Source organism: Oncorhynchus nerka, linkage group LG22, assembly GCF_034236695.1.
Source record: "Oncorhynchus nerka isolate Pitt River linkage group LG22, Oner_Uvic_2.0, whole genome shotgun sequence".
NCBI classification, from domain to species: domain Eukaryota; kingdom Metazoa; phylum Chordata; class Actinopteri; order Salmoniformes; family Salmonidae; genus Oncorhynchus; species Oncorhynchus nerka.
This window is the reverse complement of record NC_088417.1, coordinates 93447042-93467694: the sequence shown is the minus strand read 5'-3', so window position 1 is coordinate 93467694 and position 20653 is coordinate 93447042. Positions and strand designations below refer to the sequence as shown.

Genomic DNA, 20653 nt, shown 5'->3' with positions numbered 1-20653 from the left:
ACCAATGCCCTTGATTCTAAGCAATATTGTGCTGCTATTTTTATTGACTTGGCCAAAGCTTTTGATACGGTAGAACATTCCATTCTTGTGGGCTGGCTAAGGAGTATTGGTGTCTCTGAAGGGTCTTTGGGCTGGTTTGCTAACTACGTCTCTCAAAGAGTGCAGTGTATAAAGTCAGAAAATCTGCTGTCTCAGCCACTGCCTGCCACCAAGGGAGTACCCCAAAGCTCGATCCTAGGCCCCACACTCTTTTCAATTTGAATCAACAACATAGCTCAGACAGTAGGAAGCTCTCTCATCCATTTATATCCATTTACTCAGCTTTACCATTCGGCCATCAGATTTGCCATCAATGCTCCTTATAGGACACATCACTGCACTCTATACTCCTCTGTAAACTGGTCATCTCTGTATACCTGTCGCAAGACCCACTGGTTGATGCTTATTTTTAAAACCCTCTTAGGCCTCTAAGGCCTCACTCCCCCCTATCTGAGGTATCTACTGAAGCCCTCGTCCTCCACAGAATGCCAATCACATTCTGTTAAAGGTCCCCAAAGCACACACATTCCTGGGTCACTCCTCTTTTCAGTTCGCTGCAGCTAGCGACTGGAACGAGCTGCAACAAACGCTCAAACTGGACAGTTTTATCTCAATCTCTTCATTCAAAGACTCAATCATGGACACTCTTACTGACAGTTATGGCTGCTTTGTGTGATGTAATGTTGTCTCTACCTTCTTGCCCTTTGTGCTGTTGTCTGTGCCCAATAATGTTTGTGCCATGTTTTGTGTTATGTTGTGTTGCTACCATGCTATGTTGTCATGTGTTGCTGCTGTAACAGTATAACTTTAGTCCGTCCCCTCGCCCATACCCGGCCTCGAACCAGGGACCCTCTGCACACATCAACAACAGTCACCCGTTGTTGTTGTTTTTATCCCAGGCCCTGTCCCCGCAAGAGGCCTTTTGTCTTTCTGTTGTTCTGCCCCTGAACAAGGAAGTTAACCCACTGTTCCTAGGCCGTCATTGAAAATAAGAATTTGTTCTTAACTGACTTGCCTATTTAAATAAAGGTTAAATGAATTAAAATAAATAAATAAAATAAATAAATATTTTTGCAATTTAATTTAATTTGGATTCTTTTAGACTTTTACTCAAGTAGTATTTTACTGGGTGACTTTCACTTTTACTTGAGTAATTTTCTATTAAGGTATCTTTACTTTTACTCAGATATGACAATTGGGTTATTTTTCCACCACTGGGGATGACACTAAAAAACAAATTGTTTGGTTTCATCATGGGTTCCTATAAGTGATGGAATTCGATTAATACCCCGGGCATGCCCCGGTTGAACCGGGTTAGCGTTGATTGCATTCGTTTTGAAATCGGGCTGCCTCCCGGGTAGCCCCACGAAAGCAGACGTTGAAGTCGGCTGAAAACAAGTGACATATGTCAATCACGTGGAGTTATTAGTAAGGATTCAGTGTTTTCACGTGCAAAAATGTTTGCTCAAAATGCATGTGTCGCTGTACCTGCCTTCAGAATCAGAATATTTTCTAAGGAAAACTACTTTGAAAATTGTAACATAGGCTTAGGCCCTAGGCTATTTAAACATTAATAGTTTATGTTTCTAAACGATTCATCATACTATTTTGTTGACATTATGGCCCGGTGATGCTCGATTTGAGACGGCGCTCCTCACTCACCACTCTTGCCCGGTGATGTGACGGGCCTTAGCCCGGTTTATCCCGGTTTAGTCTAATCGCACTTTCTCAGTACAACCTCCAACCAGGTTCGTCGTTGCTTTCATGTGCCGCAATGGATTTTGAGCACAACCAATGGCGCGCACCAGCATTCACCGCTTTGCCGCACCCAAGTGAGAGGCGTTGGTGGGCGGAGCATCACAGGAACTACAAGCAGAAACAGACCTCTTTCAAAGCAGCAGGGTAGCGGATAAAAATACTGAAAATAGTACGCTCGCTTTCTACGAGAAGGTGCTGTCTTTTCAATCATATTTCAACTAAACGAGGGTAAGTTAAAACGGATCATGTTGTTTCGTAGTAGTAAGCTCCGGCTAGTGCGAGACCATGTCAATTATTTAAAGATTTATTTCGTTTCTCTTTGTACAATATGTAGAAACCTATATTGTTTCTATTATTGACTGCGCGTCGCCAGTGGACTCTGCAGAGGAGCCTGTGCGACATATGATTTAATGTTTTTTATTCAACTGTAACACTAGTATCATACAGTACATCGTTTTGTTGGCTCTCGAAGGTTAATAAAAACAACGACAACACCATGTATTACTTGGTCCCTCCACACACCTCCTTCAATCGCAGGAGTGAGGCTCCAAGGCCACATTTTAGTAGGCTGTTGTTTTGTGTATTTTTCACAGCCTGCAGGAAAGGAAACGGAGTTTAGGTTGAATTAGTGCATGTTTACTGTTATGTATCTATCAAAACAATATACGGTGCAGTATTATCTATTATGCAATGTTGTTAGGAAATGTGTTTGTCCCTCTAGTGTCTGGTAGCCTACTTTGCGTACTGTAGGCCTGAATGGGACAGGAAATGAAGAAATAGTCTCTCATAATAGCCATCCACTGAGCTATGCTAGTGTGTGTTGCTATTGTAGGCCTTGCTCAACCATGTATAACTTCATGCATGTCATTTTCCTTGTGTACTGTAGTAATAATAATGAACTATTTCATTTAAACATCCCACCATTTCATTGTCTATTTGAGCAATCTTCCAATCAAAGTCCCAAGAGACTGTTGGAATACTCTCTTTCCTAATGATGCCAATCCAGAACACAAGCCCCCAAAAATATCTTGATGAATTCCGAGTCCTTCTCTGTACATTGTCTGTATCATCCCATGTCCACGCTGTGAAAGCCTTGATCAGAGCAGAGGGTCGTTCAGAGGAGGAACACTGATGGCTGTGGAAGAAGCACTTGTTTTCATTGTCTGTTGGAAAGCGTTTTGCAACAGTGTGTAATAATCTCTGGCTGTCGTGTGTGTGTGTGTGTGTGGATTTTTAGGACAACATCGCAGAGCAGATTCCATTAAGATGTTGCTTCTCTAGTCCACTAGCTGTAGATACGGTAGATTTTCCAGTCAGTCAGTGGGCTGTAGCCTAACTCCCCTCCCCTCTCTCTTTCCCTCTGTGGGGATTAGTAGAGAGGGACTAGGCTAGAAGCCCTTTAGAGAACTGTGGAGGGGTAACTCCCTGGATTTCGTTATTCTGGTGGAATGAGAGGAACACCCATTGGAGTGAAGCTAGCAGTACCAAACACACACACAAACACATTTTTGATGTCTGTTAGTTTTCGGGCTACTAGACACACCCTTGACCCCAGTGCAGATGATGAAAATGTGTTCCTCATTTCAAACATTTTTTTCTTTCTTTCTCACTCTCTTTCCTTCCTTTCTCCGAGTGTACATTTTGGCACCGTTTCGGGTGTGTAAAACAGATTTGTTAATGCACTGCATAGAGTGTATATTGTGTTAGACATAAGAAACCATGTTTTCTGAGGAAGTTCTAAAAATGGATTTGACTACCTAGGTTAATATTGACAATGTTACCAGGAAAACGTCACGAACCAGCCCAGTGGCACTAATGTCCTGAAGCTTTGTCACTAGTCCACTGCTTTGCCTAGTTACTTTTATAGTTGCCACTGGCACATACGTAGACTCAGGGTATCACAGTTGATACTAGAGCTATGTAAGACAGTGTGCGTGAGTCTGCATTGCATTCAGGCTGCGCAGAATCGCTGATCTACAAATCATCTTGCATCAATAAGGTGGTCAAAATTAGAAGTTCTGTGCCTCACCTTGCTCAAACTAATCTCCTCAAACTCCCTAAGCAGGGTTTCTTCTCAGTACTGTTGTTAGACAGTGATCTCCCACACCCAGATAAAGCCTTCCTCCCCAACCCCTGTCCCCTCAACACAAACACCCTGTCTCAGAAAACAACATTTCCATGCCAACAGTGTCAGCTTTAGACATTACTACAACCGTAGTTATGAGGAGGCCTTGATAAGGCTCAGGAGTCCCATCATTTAGCCTGCGTTTATCTTTAGTCATTTAGAAAACACTCTTATCCGGTGTGACTTTAGTTCATTATTTTTCAATAATCCTTTTGTGTGCAAATGTAAAATATCCTGCTGTCTCTCAAAGGACCTCTCTGGGTTACATTATTATGATGATGATTTGGGGCCATATTCACAGCCGCTAAACACAGTCACCCCCTGCTGAGGCTGTGTCCCAAATGGCAACCCATTCCTTACATAATCAGTGGTCCCTGTTCCAAAGTAGTGCACTAGTACATTGTGAATAGGGTGCCATTTGGGATGCATCTCAGTCTTGCATAATGATAACACTGCCATCTGTGTAACCCAGGCACTACTCTCATGTGCTGTAGCAGCCAGCAGCGTGTCCTGTTTGAAGAGGCTAGTACCCTGTTCACACTACTGGGCCAATCTGAATCAAGCATAGTTGGAATGTACAAGATTTTTAAGTTCCTTCCTTTCTCCTTCTATAGTGAAGCACTCAAACAGTATGTTTTCACTAGCTACTACTTTGTACTAACAAATCACGTCACAAAACGATCATAGACTCCTCGCCTCACCATTTAAAAATCACAGATTTTTCCAGTGGAAACGCAAGGTAATGAATTAGAAGAAATGCTGCTCGTCCTCTTCCAGCTAACAGTCATGTTATCCCCAAGAACCAGGTCAAGGACAATCCACCTGTTGAACATATTGGTTAAGACCAGACTGATGACGCTTTATGGCAGACTGATGACGCTTTATGGCAGACTGATGACGCTTTATGGCAGACTGGTGACGCTTAAGGCAGACTGGTGACGCTTAAAGGCAGACTGGTGACGCTTAAAGGCAGACTGGTGACGCTTAAAGGCAGACTGGTGACGCTTAAAGGCAGACTGGTGACGCTTAAAGGCAGACTGGTGACGCTTAAAGGCAGACTGGTGACGCTTAAAGGCAGACTGGTGACGCTTAAAGGCAGACTGGTGACGCTTAAAGGCAGACTGGTGACGCTTAAAGGCAGACTGGTGACGCTTAAAGGCAGACTGGTGACGCTTAAAGGCAGACTGGTGACGCTTAAAGGCAGACTGGTGACGCTTAAAGGCAGACTGGTGACGCTTAAAGGCAGACTGGTGACGCTTAAAGGCAGACTGGTGACGCTTAAAGGCAGACTGGTGACGCTTAAAGGCAGACTGGTGACGCTTAAAGGCAGACTGGTGACGCTTAAAGGCAGACTGGTGACGCTTAAAGGCAGACTGGTGACGCTTAAAGGCAGACTGGTGACGCTTAAAGGCAGACTGGTGACGCTTAAAGGCAGACTGGTGACGCTTAAAGGCAGACTGGTGACGCTTAAAGGCAGACTGGTGACGCTTAAAGGCAGACTGGTGACGCTTAAAGGCAGACTGGTGACGCTTAAAGGCAGACTGGTAACGCTTAAAAGCAGACTGGTGACGCTTTATGGCAGACTGGTGCCGCTTAAAGGCAGACTGGTGCCGCTTTATGGCAGACTGATGCCGCTTTATGGCAGACTGATGCCGCTTAAAGGCAGACTGATGCCGCTTAAAGGCAGACTGATGCCGCTTAAAGGCAGACTGACGACGCTTTATGGCAGACTGACGCCGCTTTATGGCAGACTGACGCCGCTTTAAGGCAGACTGACGCCGCTTTATGGCAGACTGACGCCGCTTTATGGCAGACTGACGCCGCTTAAAGGCAGACTGACGCCGCTTAAAGGCAGACTGACGCCGCTTAAAGGCAGACTGACGCCGCTTAAAGGCAGACTGACGCCGCTTAAAGGCAGACTGACGCCGCTTAAAGGCAGACTGACGCCGCTTAAAGGCAGACTGACGCCGCTTAAAGGCAGACTGACGCCGCTTAAAGGCAGACTGACGCCGCTTAAAGGCAGACTGACGCCGCTTAAAGGCAGACTGACGCCGCTTTATGGCAGACTGACGCCGCTTTATGGCAGACTGACGCCGCTTTATGGCAGACTGACGGCGCTTTATGGCAGACTGGTGGCGCTTTATGGCAGACTGGTGGCGCTTAAAGGCAGACCGATGACGCTTTATGGCAGACCGATGACGCTTTATGGCAGACCGATGACGCTTTATGGCAGACCGATGGGGGTTTATGGCAGACCGATGGGGGTTTATGGCAGACCGATGGGGGTTTATGGCAGACCGATGGGGGTTTATGGCAGACTGATGGGGGTTTATCTAAGCATTATCATCTGTCCAAAACAAACCAATGTTGGTATGTGGGACCTCCAATAACATGAAATGGCGTCTAACTCTATTCCTAAGAGTTGATTTCAAGCCCCTGGGAAACTGCGTTTTATATCAGAGTTGTATTATCAGGGTACAGTGGATTAGAAATATTTATGTCTTTCTTTTTCATGAATTCTGGTTAAATAACGTCACTTGGAGTCATATTCAAACAAAACAATTTTTGTGCATTATTGGATGCTTTCAGCTTACTAGAATTTGCCATATGCATACATAATCAAACTCAGGACTACTGCCCATAACATTACATTTTAAATGAGCAACAAGAGTATCTCTAATGCATTCTTCTGTCCGCAGTGCAGATACAATAGTAGTTGTTGTCTGAGGCACAGGCAGCAGTGGTTTCCTACATCCCATTGGTTGGACTATTATGGATTCCAGCTTTGACAGGCATTCACTGCAGAGTTAAAATGAGACTGACTCAGGCTGAATGCTTAAGTGCACTTCCCATGATGTGAGAGGGTGGCACACTCACGAGGGAGGAGGAGGAAGGGGGGGTTGAAACCAAGTATCTGTTTCTTCTCATGGCAAAATCCATTCACTAAATATGACTTGACTGGCATATTTTTGGAGCTAACTCAAGTAGTCTTTATCCTTGTTTTGTCTCTTTTTCTGACCTAGGATATGAACTAGAATTGATGAAAAGGCCTTTTCAACAGAACTTCCTGCTCTGATCGAACGCAGCGTAGCAATATTAAATATATGCGTAGTCAGCCATGCCAACTATGTCCCCTCAAATATGACTAATGAGGTGCACAGTGGGTGTACCTAACGTGAATGAGATAGCTGAAATGAGCTGAAAAGCTAACTGAAATACTTTGCTATTTCGTTAAGTTCTCAATGATTATTGGAGTCAACAACACATACGTTCATCTCATTGTAATGGACCCCTCCCCTCCCTGTTACCAAGCCCTCCCTGTTACCAAGCCCATCTGTAGAGCTGAAAACAACCCTCCCTGTTACCAAGCCCTCCCTGTTACCAAGCCCTCCCTGTTACCAAGCCCATCTGTAGAGCTGAAAACAACCCTCCCTGTTACCAAGCCCTCCCTGTTACCAAGCCCATCTGTAGAGCTGAAAACAGCCCTCCCTGTTACCAAGCCCTCCCTGTTACCAAGCCCTCCCTGTTACCAAGCCCATCTGTAGAGCTGAAAACAGCCCTCCCTGTTACCAAGCCCTCCCTGTTACCAAGCCCTCCCTGTTACCAAGCCCTCCCTGTTACCAAGCCCATCTGTAGAGCTGAAAACAACCCTCCCTGTTACCAAGCCCTCCCTGTTACCAAGCCCTCCCTGTTACCAAGCCCTCCCTGTTACCAAGCCCTCCCTGTTACCAAGCCCATCTGTAGAGCTGGAAACAACCCTCCCTGTTACCAAGCCCATCTGTAGAGCTGGAAACAACCCTCCCTGTTACCAAGCCCATCTGTAGAGCTGGAAACAACCCTCCCTGTTACCAAGCCCATCTGTAGAGCTGGAAACAACCCTCCCCGTTACCAAGCCCATCTGTAGAGCTGGAAACAACCCTCCCTGTTACCAAGCCCATCTGTAGAGCTGGAAACAACCCTCCCTGTTACCAAGCCCATCTGTAGAGCTGGAAACAACCCTCCCTGTTACCAAGCCCTCCCTGTTACCAAGCCCTCCCTGTTACCAAGCCCATCTGTAGAGCTGAAAACAACCCTCCCTGTTACCAAGCCCATCTGTAGAGCTGGAAACAACCCTCCCCGTTACCAAGCCCTCCCTGTTACCAAGCCCATCTGTAGAGCTGGAAACAACCCTCCCTGTTACCAAGCCCATCTGTAGAGCTGAAACCAACCCTCCCTGTTACCAAGCCCATCTGTAGAGCTGAAACCAACCCTCCCTGTTACCAAGCCCATCTGTAGAGCTGGAAACAACCCTCCCTGTTACCAAGCCCATCTGTAGAGCTGGAAACAACCCTCCCTGTTACCAAGCCCATCTGTAGAGCTGAAAACAACCCTCCCCATTACCAAGCCCATCTGTAGAGCTGAAAACAACCCTCCCTGTTACCAAGCCCATCTGTAGAGCTGAAACCAACCCTCCCTGTTACCAAGCCCATCTGTAGAGCTGGAAACAACCCTCCCTGTTACCAAGCCCATCTGTAGAGCTGAAAACAACCCTCCCTGTTACCAAGCCCATCTGTAGAGCTGAAAACAACCCTCCCCATTACCAAGCCCATCTGTAGAGCTGAAAACAACCCTCCCTGTTACCAAGCCCATCTGTAGAGCTGGAAACAACCCTCCCTGTTACCAAGCCCATCTGTAGAGCTGGAAACAACCCTCCCCGTTACCAAGCCCTCCCTGTTACCAAGCCCATCTGTAGAGCTGGAAACAACCCTCCCTGTTACCAAGCCCATCTGTAGAGCTGGAAACAACCCTCCCTGTTACCAAGCCCACCTGTAGAGCTGGAAATAACCCTCCCTGTTATCAAGCCCATCTGTAGAGATGGAGAGCTGAAAACTACTCTCGATCTCTCCTGGTGTTCTCTCTTTCTGTCTCTCTGTCTCCCCTTCTCTCTGTCTCTCTTTCTATGCTCTAATCATTGCCACATGGCAGTATGCAGGCCTGAGCCTTGGAGAATGGAATAAGTTATTGACCGCATCTGGACTGTTGCAGAATATCTCCAGAACTGTCTTGCTGTAATCAATACTAGTGACTTTTGGCTAGTTTCCCCCAGGGATTCCATGTTGGAATGTGGCCCAGATTGAACCATTCCTTTGATTCCATCAGAAGGTTCTCAGGTTCCAAATGGTGCTGTGGCATCCATGAGAGTGCATTTAACATATGGATTAGACCTGGTGTATTGTGATGGGCTGCTCTACTATTACATAATGGTGTAAAAGGCTATCTCAGTTTCCATGGTAATGTGGTCTGTTTCCATAGTGACCACAGTCAACGCTACGCCCCTGCACACTTCAGATGTGCACCAGTTGTTGAGTAATAGTGGGGAGGGGAGCTGTGTGATGGCTGTATGTAATAGCGGGGAGCTGTGTGAGGGCTGGGGTTAGTACTGTATGTAATAGAGGGGGACTGCGTGATGGCTGGGGTTAGTACTGTATGTAATAGAGGGGAACTGTGTGAGGGCTGGGGTTTTTACTGTATGTAATAGAGGGGAACTGTGTGATGGCTGGGGTTAGTACTGTATGTAATAGAGGGGGACTGTGTGAGGGCTGGGGTTAGTACTGTATGTAATAGAGGGGGATTGTGTGATGGCTGGGGTTAGTACTGTATGTAATAGAGGGGGATTGTGTGATGGCTGGGGTTAGTACTGTATGTAATAGAGGGGAACTGTGTGATGGCTGGGGTTAGTACTGTATGTGATGGCTGGGGTTTGTACTGTATGTAATAGAGGGGAACTGTGTGATGGCTGGGGTTAGTACTGTATGCGATGGCTGGGGTTAGTACTGTATGTAATAGAGGGGGACTGTGTGATGGCTGGGGTTAGTACTGTATGTAATAGAGGGGGACTGTGTGATGGCTGGGGTTAGTACTGTATGTAATAGGGGGGAACTGTGTGATGGCTGGGGTTAGTACTGTATGTAATAGAGGGGAGCTGTGTGATGGCTGGGGTTAGTACTGTATGTAATAGAGGGGACTGTGTGATGGCTGGGGTTAGTACTGTATGTAATAGAGGGGAGCTGTGTGATGGCTGGGGTTAGTACTGTATGTAATAGAGGGGAACTGTGTGATGGCTGGGGTTAGTACTGTATGTAATAGAGGGGGACTGTGTGATGGCTGGGGTTAGTACTGTATGTGATGGCTGGTGTTAGTACTGTATGTAATAGAGGGGGACTGTGTGATGGCTGGGGTTAGTACTGTATGTAATAGAGGGGGACTGTGTGATGGCTGGGGTTAGTACTGTATGTAATAGGGGGGAACTGTGTGATGGCTGGGGTTAGTACTGTATGTAATAGGGGGACTGTGTGATGGCTGGGGTTAGTACTGTATGTGATGGCTGAGGTTAGTACTGTATGTAATAGGGGGAACTGTGTGATGGCTGGGGTTAGTACTGTATGTAATAGAGGGGGAACTGTGTGATGGCTGGGGTTAGTACTGTATGTAATAGAGGGGAACTGTGTGATGGCTGGGGTTAGTACTGTATGTAATAGAGGGGAGCTGTGTGATGGCTGGGGTTAGTACTGTATGTAATAGAGGGGAACTGTGTGATGGCTGGGGTTAGTACTGTATGTAATAGAGGGGGACTGTGTGATGGCTGGGGTTAGTACTGTATGTGATGGCTGGTGTTAGTACTGTATGTAATAGGGGGGAACTGTGTGATGGCTGGGGTTAGTACTGTATGTAATAGGGGGGACTGTGTGATGGCTGGGGTTAGTACTGTATGTGATGGCTGAGGTTAGTACTGTATGTAATAGAGGGGACTGTGTGATGGCTGGGGTTAGTACTGTATGTAATAGAGGGGAGCTGTGTGATGGCTGGTGTTAGTACTGTATGTAATAGAGGGGAGCTGTGTGATGGCTGGGGTTAGTACTCTATGTAATAGAGGGGAGCTGTGTGATGGCTGGGGTTAGTACTGTATGTAATAGAGGGGAACTGTGTGATGGCTGGGGTTAGTACTGTATGTAATAGAGGGGGACTGTGTGATGGCTGGGGTTAGTACTGTATGTAATAGGGGGGAACTGTGTGATGGCTGGGGTTAGTACTGTATGTAATAGGGGGGACTGTGTGATGGCTGGGGTTAGTACTGTATGTGATGGCTGAGGTTAGTACTGTATGTAATAGAGGGGACTGTGTGATGGCTGGGGTTAGTACTGTATGTAATAGAGGGGAGCTGTGTGATGGCTGGTGTTAGTACTGTATGTAATAGAGGGGAGCTGTGTGATGGCTGGGGTTAGTACTCTATGTAATAGAGGGGAGCTGTGTGATGGCTGGGGTTAGTACTGTATGTAATAGAGGGGAACTGTGTGATGGCTGGGGTTAGTACTGTATGTAATAGAGGGGAACTGTGTGATGGCTGTATGTAATAGAGGGGAGCTGTGTGATGGCTGTATGTAATAGAGGGGAGCTGTGTGATGGCTGTATGTAATAGAGGGGAGCTGTGTGATGGCTGTATGTAATAGTGGGGAGCGGTGTGATTGCTGTATGTAATAGTGGGGAGCTGTGTGATGGCTGGGGTTAGTACTGTATGTAATAGAGGGGATCTGTGTGATGGCTGGGGTTAGTACTGTATGTAATAGAGGGGAGCTGTGTGATGGCTGGGGTTAGTACTGTATGTAATAGAGGGGAGCTGTGTGATGGCTGGGGTTAGTACTGTATGTAATAGAGGGGACTGTGTGATGGCTGGGGTTAGTACTGTATGTAATAGAGGGGAGCTGTGTGATGGCTGGGGTTAGTACTGTATGTAATAGAGGGGAACTGTGTGATGGCTGGGGTTAGTACTGTATGTAATAGAGGGGAACTGTGTGATGGCTGTATGTAATAGAGGGGAGCTGTGTGATGGCTGTATGTAATAGAGGGGAGCTGTGTGATGGCTGTATGTAATAGAGGGGAGCTGTGTGATGGCTGTATGTAATAGTGGGGAGCGGTGTGATTGCTGTATGTAATAGAGGGGAGCTGTGTGATGGCTGGGGTTAGTACTGTATGTAATAGAGGGGAACTGTGTGATGGCTGGGGTTAGTACTGTATGTAATAGAGGGGAACTGTGTGATGGCTGTATGTAATAGAGGGGAGCTGTGTGATGGCTGGGGTTAGTACTGTATGTAATAGAGGGGAACTGTGTGATGGCTGGGGTTAGTACTGTATGTAATAGAGGGGAACTCTGTGATGGCTGTATGTAATAGAGGGGAGCTGTGTGATGGCTGTATGTAATAGAGGGGAGCTGTGTGATGGCTGTATGTAATAGTGGGGAGCGGTGTGATTGCTGTATGTAATAGTGGGGAGCTGTGTGATGGCTGGGGTTAGTACTGTATGTAATAGAGGGGATCTGTGTGATGGCTGGGGTTAGTACTGTATGTAATAGAGGGGAGCTGTGTGATGGCTGGGGTTAGTACTGTATGTAATAGAGGGGAGCTGTGTGATGGCTGGGGTTAGTACTGTATGTAATAGAGGGGACTGTGTGATGGCTGGGGTTAGTACTGTATGTAATAGAGGGGAGCTGTGTGATGGCTGGGGTTAGTACTGTATGTAATAGAGGGGAACTGTGTGATGGCTGGGGTTAGTACTGTATGTAATAGAGGGGGACTGTGTGATGGCTGGGGTTAGTACTGTATGTAATAGAGGGGAACTGTGTGATGGCTGGTGTTAGTACTGTATGTAATAGAGGGGGACTGTGTGATGGCTGGGGTTAGTACTGTATGTAATAGAGGGGAACTGTGTGATGGCTGGGGTTAGTACTGTATGTAATAGAGGGGAACTGTGTGATGGCTGGGGTTAGTACTGTATGTAATAGAGGGGAACTGTGTGATGGCTGTATGTAATAGAGGGGAGCTGTGTGATGGCTGTATGTAATAGAGGGGAGCTGTGTGATGGCTGTATGTAATAGTGGGGAGCGGTGTGATTACTGTATGTAATAGTGGGGAGCTGTGTGATGGCTGGGGTTAGTACTGTATGTAATAGAGGGGAACTGTGTGATGGCTGGGGTTAGTACTGTATGTAATAGAGGGGAACTGTGTGATGGCTGGGGTTAGTACTGTATGTAATAGAGGGGGACTGTGTGATGGCTGGGGTTAGTACTGTATGTAATAGAGGGGAACTGTGTGATGGCTGGGGTTAGTACTGTATGTAATAGAGGGGAACTGTGTGATGGCTGGGGTTAGTACTGTATGTAATAGAGGGGAACTGTGTGATGGCTGTATGTAATAGAGGGGAGCTGTGTGATGGCTGTATGTAATAGTGGGGAGCTGTGTGATGGCTGGGGTTAGTACTGTATGTAATAGAGGGGAACTGTGTGATGGCTGGGGTTAGTACTGTATGCAGATGACCCAGCCAGTGGTGAAACGTAAAGCACTGAGCCTGATGCTGTCATTGTATCAGATTTTATCAGTAGCTGCACAGTGCTACATCCCGTAAATGTTGATAGTGATTTTTTTTTCATAACATCCACCGTTTACATTGGTAACCGGTGGATGGAGGACACCAACTGTGTGTGTCAGTATGGGTTTAAATTGGGAGGGGTTTTGTGCTTGTTGCTATGCAGCCTCAGTCTTTCTTTGTCAGAACGACTCGGCGAGTTAAGTGAAGTATGTGCAGCAAGTTGCTGACTTCCCTTGCCGTCAGAAGTTGGGGTGTGTGTGAGTAAATGATTCAGTGAATGTTATGAATGTCAGCCATGTCTGCTTGGGTTACTGACCGTAATATGAGTAGGCCTAGTAGTGTACCATTCAGAACAGTAAGCTGATATCAGTAATGGGGTGTGAACTAGAGGTCGACCGATAAATCGGAATGGACAATTAATCAGGGCTGATTTGAAAGTTTTCATAACAATCGGTATATTTGGACGCCGATTTTGCTGATTTTTAATTAACGAGCCAAGTCAGTTAAGAACACATTCTTATTTTCAATGACGGCCTAGGAACAGTGGGTTAACTGCCTTGTCCAGGGGCAGAAAGAAAGATTTTTACTTCGTTAGCTCAGGGATTAATTCTTGCAACCTTATGGTTAACTAGTCCAACGCTCTAATCACCTGCCTTACTCCACTCCACGAGGAGCCTGCCTGTTACGGCTGTTACGCGGATGCAGTAAGAAGCCAAGGTAAGTTGCTAGCTAGCATTAAACTTATCTTATAAAAAAACAATCAATTAATCATAATCACTTATGGTTGATGGGATGGAAGCTATGGTTACAAATGGTTGATTTTACTAGTTTTTCTAGCGTGTCCTGCTTTGCATATAATCGATGCGGTGCGCATTTGCTCCAACGTGTGTACCTAACCATAAACATCAATGCCTTTCTTAAAATCAATACACAGAAGTATATATGTTTAAACCTGCATATTTAGCTAGAAGAAAGGTTAGCAGGCAATATTAACCAGGTGAAATTGTCACTTCTCTTGCGTTCATTGCACGCAGAGTCAGGGTAAATGCAACAGTTTGGGCCGCCTGGCTCATTGCGAACAAACTTGCCCGAATTTTACGTCATTATGACATAACATTGAAGGTTGTGCAATGTAACAGGAATATTTAGACTGATGGATGCCACCCGTTAGATAAAATACGGAAATTCATTGAATTTCACTGAATATATTTCACTGAAAGAATTAATGTCTTGTTTTCGGGACGATAGTTTCCAGATTCGTCCATATTAATGACCTTAGGCTCCATTTCTGTGTGTTATTATGTTATAATTAAGTCTATGATTTGATAGAGCAGTCTGAGAGGTGGTAGGCAGCAGCAGGCTCATAAGCATTCATTCAAACAGCACTTTCGTGTGTTTTGCCAGCAGCTCTTCGCTGTGCTTCAAGCATTGAGCTGTTTATGACTTCAAGCCTATCGACTCCCGAGATTAGGCTGGTGTAACCGATGTGAAATGGCTAGCTAGTTAGCAGGGTGTGCGCTAATAGCATTTCAAACGTCACTTGCTCTGAGACTTGGAGTAGTTGTTCCCCTTGCTCTGCATGGGTAACGCTGTTTCGAGGGTGGCTGTTGTCGATTTGTTCCTGGTTCGAGCCCAGGTAGGGGCGAGGAGAGTGACAGAAGCTATACTGTTACACTGGCAATACTAAAGTGCCTATAAGAACATCCAATAGTCAAAGGTATATGAAATAAATGGTATAGAGAGAAATAGTCCTATAATAACTACAACCTAATACTTCTTACCTGGGAATATTGAAGTCTCATGTTAAAAGGAACCACCAGCTTTCATATGTTCTCATGTTCTGAGCAAGGAACTTAAACGTTAGCTTTTTTACATGGCACATATTGCACTTTTTACTTCTCCAACATTTTGTTTTTGCATTATTTAAACCAAATTGAACATGTTTCATTATTTATTTGAGGCTAAATTGATTTTATATATGTATTATATTAAGTTAAATAATTGTTCATTCAGTATTGTTGTAATTGTCATTATTACACAAATAAATAAAATCGGTCGATTTAATCGGTATCTGCTTTTTTTGGTCCTCCAATAATCTGTATCGGCGTTGAAAAATCATAATCAGTCGACCTCTAATGTTTTAACCTTTTAACATTTTAACCAAATTAGGCTCCTTAACATTAAGAGAAATCCATTACTGAAAATAAATGTTTTTGTAGATAAAAAAAAAAAGTAGCAAGTGAACAGCGTAGTGGATCAATTCCTCAACAACTAAGAGTGTTGACGTGTGAGGCTCAACTTCTCCGCTATTTTGGTGCCCTGGCTACCACACGGAACAGCGTGAAGCGAACCTGTGCACATGCACAGATACTGTGAGAGCTTTGTGATGCATCTCACTCGTCTTATTATCCTTTTCAACAGAACTTCCTGCTCTGATGGAACGCAGCGTAGCAATATTAAATATATGCGTAGTCAGCCATGCCAACTATGTCCCCTCAAATATGACTAATGAGGTGCACAGTGGGTGTACCTAACGTGAATGAGTTAGGTGAAATGAGCTGAAAAGCTAACTGAAATACTTTGCTATTTCGTTAAGTTCTCAATGATTATTGGAGATCTAAAGTCAACAACACATACGTTCATCTCATTGTAATGGACCCCTCCCCTCCCTGTTACCAAGCCCTCCCTGTTACCAAGCCCTCCCTGTTACCAAGCCCATGTGTAGAGCTGAAAACAGCCCTCCCTGTTACCAAGCCCTCCCTGTTACCAAGCCCATCTGTAGAGCTGAAAACAACCCTCCCTGTTACCAAGCCCTCCCTGTTACCAAGCCCATGTGTAGAGCTGAAAACAGCCCTCCCTGTTACCAAGCCCTCCCTGTTACCAAGCCCTCCCTGTTACCAAGCCCATCTGTAGAGCTGAAAACATACCTCCCTGTTACCAAGCCCTCCCTGTTACCAAGCCCATTCTAGAGCTGAAAACAACCCTCCCTGTTACCAAGCCCTCCCTGTTACCAAGCCCATCCTAGAGCTGAAAACAACCCTCCCTGTTACCAAGCCCATCTGTAGAGCTGAAAACAGCCCTCCCTGTTACCAAGCCCTCCCTGTTACCAAGCCCATCCTAGAGCTGAAAACAGCCCTCCCTGTTACCAAGCCCTCCCTGTTACCAAGCCCATCCTAGAGCTGAAAACAACCCTCCCTGTTTACCAAGCCCTCCCTGTTACCAAGCCCTCCCTGTTACCAAGCCCATCTGTAGAGCTGAAAACAGCCCTCCCTGTTACCAAGCCCTCCCTGTTACCAAGCCCATCCTAGAGCTGAAAACAACCCTCCCTGTTACCAAGCCCTCCCTGTTACCAAGCCCATCTGTAGAGCTGAAAACAGCCCTCCCTGTTACCAAGCCCTCCCTGTTACCAAGCCCTCCCTGTTACCAAGCCCATCCTAGAGCTGAAAACAACCCTCCCTGTTACCAAGCCCTCCCTGTTACCAAGCCCTCCCTGTTACCAAGCCCATCTGTAGAGCTGAAAACAGCCCTCCCTGTTACCAAGCCCTCCCTGTTACCAAGCCCATCCTAGAGCTGAAAACAACCCTCCCTGTTACCAAGCCCATCTGTAGAGCTGAAAACAACACTCCCTGTTACCAAGCCCATCTGTAGAGCTGAAAACAACTCTCCCTGTTACCAAGCCCATCCTAGAGCTGGAAACAACCCTCCCTGTTACCAAGCCCTCCCTGTTACCAAGCCCATCTGTAGAGCTGGAAACAACCCTCCCTGTTACCAAGCCCATCCTAGAGCTGGAAACAACCCTCACTGTTACCAAACCCATCTGCGCAGATACTGTGAGAGCTAAGTGATGCATCTCACTCGTCTTATTATCCTAGTCATTGATGACAGGCCCTGGTTTACTGAGGTTGCGAGACTTTGCAAGCCAAGAAATTGTGAGATACAGCATTCCATTTGCCAGACACACTTTTTGATTGCCGATTAGATAGGCCTAGTGCACGGTTCTGCCTGTATACTGTGCCACTCTCTCTCTCCCTCTCTCTCTCCCCATCCCTCACTAACTCACTATGAAAGATGTTTGTGTTCTCAGGAATTTCAGCAACTTGTCGGTCTCCTCCATTCCAGAAATACTGAATATTAAGAGTCAAATGTTGACACTCAGAAATGAGAGTCGACGTGCATGTTAACATCATAAAGCCTCCTCCCTAAGTTTACTTTATTCACTGCTTTAGCACACTCCGCCAACCCTGATGTCCTAGCCGTGTCTGAATCCTGGCTTAGGAAGGCCACCAAAAATTCTGAAATGTCTGTATTTCTGTAAAAATACAGCTTTCCACCTGGCTACCCCTACCCCAGCCAACAGCTCTGCACCCCCCGCAGCAACTGGCCCAAGCTCCCCCTTCACCCAAATTCAGACAGCTGAGGTTCTTTAAGAGGTGCAAAATCTGGATCCCTACAAATCACCCGTGCTAGACAATCTGGTCCCTCTTTCTAAAATTATCCGCCGCCATTGTTGCAACCCCTTTTACTAGTCTGTTCAACCTCACTTTTGTATTGTCGGAGATTCCTAAAGATTGGAAAGTGGCCGCGGTCATTTTCTCTTCAAAGGGGGAGACACTCTTGACCCAAACTGTTAGACCTATATCCATGCCCTGCCTTTCTAAAGTCTTCGAAAGCCAAGTGAACAAACCAATCACCGACCATTTCGAATCCCGCTCCTTCTCCACTATGCAATCTGGTTCCCAAGCTGGTCGTGGGTGCACCTCAGCCATGCTCAAGGTCCTAAACAATGTCATTACCGCCATTGATAAAATACATTACTGTGCAGCAGTCTTCATCAACCTGGCCAAGGCTTTCGACTCTGTCAATCACCACATTCTTATCGGCAGACTCAACAGCCTTGGTTTCTCTAATGGCTGCCTCGCCTGGTTCGCCAACTACTTCTCAGATAGAGTTCAGTGTGTCAAATCGGAGGGCCTGTTGTCCGGACCCCTGGCAGTCTCTATGGGGGTGCCACAGGCTTCGGTTCTCGGACCGACTCCATTCTCTGTATATATCAATGATGTCGCTCTTGCTGCGGGTGATTCCCTGATCCACCTCTACGCAGAAGACACCATTCTGTATACATCTGGCCCTTCTTTGGACACCGTGTTAGCAAACCTCCAAAGAGCTTCAACACCATACAACACTCCTTCTGTGGCCTCCAACTGCTCTTAAACGCTAGTAAAACTAAATGCATGCTCTTCAACCGATCACTGCTCGCACCTGCCCGCCCGACTAGCGTCACTACTCTGGATGGTTCTGACTTAGAATATGTGAACAACTATAAATACCTACAGTTGAGGTCGTAAGTTTACATACACCTTAGTCAAATACATTTAAACTCTAGGCCTCCCGGGTGGCGCAGGGGTTAAGGGCGCTGTACTGCAGCGCCAGCTGTGCCATCAGAGACTCTGGGTTCGTGCCCAGGCTCTGTCATAACCGGCCGGGAGGTCTGTGGGGCGATGCACAATTGGCCTAGCGTCGTCCGGGTTAGGGAGGGGTTGGCCGGTAGGAATGTCCTTGTCTCATCGCGCACCAGCGACTCCTGTGGCTGGCCGGGCGCAGTGCGCGCTAACCAAGGTTGCCAGGTGCACGGTGTTTCCTCCGACACATTGGTGCGGCTGGCTACCGGGTTGGATGCGTGCTCTGTTAAGAAGCAGTGCGGCTTGGTTGGGTTGTATCGGAGGACACATAACTATCAAACTTCGTCTCTCCCAAGCCCGTACGGGAGTTGTAGCGATGAGACAAGATAGTAGCTATTAAAAACAAAATTGGGGGAGAAAAAGGGGTAAAAAAAATATATATATATATAACTATACATTAAAACTCAGTTTTTCACAATTTAGGCATTGTAAAAATTCTCTGTTTTAGGTCTGTTAGGATCACCACTTTATTTTAAGAATGTGAAATGTCAGAATAATAGTAGTGATTTATGTGATTTCAGCTTTTATTTCCTTCATCACATTCCCAGTGGGTCAGAAATTTACATATGCTCAATTAGTATTTGGTAGCATTGCCATTAAATTGTTTAACTTGGGTCAAATGTTTCGAGTAGCCTTCCACAAGCTTCCCATAATAAGTTGGGTGAATTTTGGGCCATTCCTCCTGACAGAGCTGGTGTAACTGAGTCAGGTTTGTAGGCCTCCTTGCTCGCACAGGCTTTTTCAGTTCTGCCCACACATTTCTATGGGATTGAGGTCAGGGCCTTGTGATGGCCACTCCAATACCTTGACTTTGTTGTCCTTAAGCCATTTTGCCACAACTTTGGAACTATGCTTGCGGTCATTGTCCATTTGGAAGACCCATTTGCGACCAAGCTTCAACTTCCTGACGGATGTCTTGAGATGTTGCTTCAATATAGCCACATAATTTTCCTACCTCATGATGCCATGTATTTTGTGAAGTGCACCAGTCCCTCCTGCAGCAAATCACCCTCACAACATGATGCTGCCACCCCCGTGCTTCACGGTTGGGATGGTGTTCTTCGGCTTGCAAGCATCCCCCATTTTCCTCCTAACATAACATTATGACCAAAGCGTTCCATTTTTGTTTCTTCAGACCAGAGGACATTTCTCCCAAAAGTCCCCATGTGCAGTTGCAAACCGTAGTCTGGCTTTTTTATGGCTGTTTTGCATCAGCGGCTTCTTCCTTGCTCCGCGGCCATTCAGGTTATGTCGATATAGGACTCGTTTTACTGTGGATATAGATACTTTTGTACCTGTTTCCTCCAGCATCATCACATGGTCCTTTGCTGTTGTTCTGGAATTGATTTGCACATTTCGCACCAAAGTATGTTCATCTCTAGAAGACAGAACGCGTCTCCTTCCTGAGCGGTATGACGGCTGCGTGATCCCATAGTGTTTATACCTGCGTACTATTGTTTGTACAGATGAACGCGGTACCTTCGTGTGTTTGGAAATTGCACCCAAGGATGAACCAGACTTTTCAGAAAGTCTTGGCTGATTTCTTTTGATATTCCCATGATATCAAGCAAAGATGCACTGAGTTTGAAGGTAGGCCTTGAAATACATCCGCAGGTACACCTCCAATTGACTGAAATTATGTCAATTAGCCTTTCAGAAGCTTCTAAAGCCATGACATAATTTTTTGGAATTTTCCAAGTTGTTTAAAGGCACAGTCAACTTAGTGTATGTTAATTTCTGACCCACTGGAATTGTGATTATTTCACTTAATCTGTCTGTACACAATTGTTGGAAAAATTACTTGTCATGCGCAAAGCAGATGTCCTAACCAACTTGCCAAAACTATAGTTTGTTAACAAGACATTTGTGGAGT

The 20653-nt window shown here is 45.9% G+C and overlaps 1 protein-coding gene across 12 annotated transcripts in view; it reads left to right on the top strand.

The window, feature by feature from the left end:
• Positions 1–1888: 1888 nt before the first annotated feature.
• The window catches only part of LOC115106011 (alpha-adducin-like), a 66888-nt gene continuing 48123 nt past the window's right edge, over positions 1889–20653 (top strand). For 6 of the 12 annotated variants that reach the window (XM_029628582.2, XM_029628581.2, XM_029628579.2 and 3 more), the window contains exon 1: positions 1890–2025. The gene's annotated coding sequence lies outside the window, so the exon portion shown is untranslated. Of the gene's footprint in view, positions 2026–20653 lie in introns of all 12 variants that reach the window. The other 6 variants (XM_029628586.2, XM_029628587.2, XM_029628585.1 and 3 more) reach the window with 3 other exon arrangements.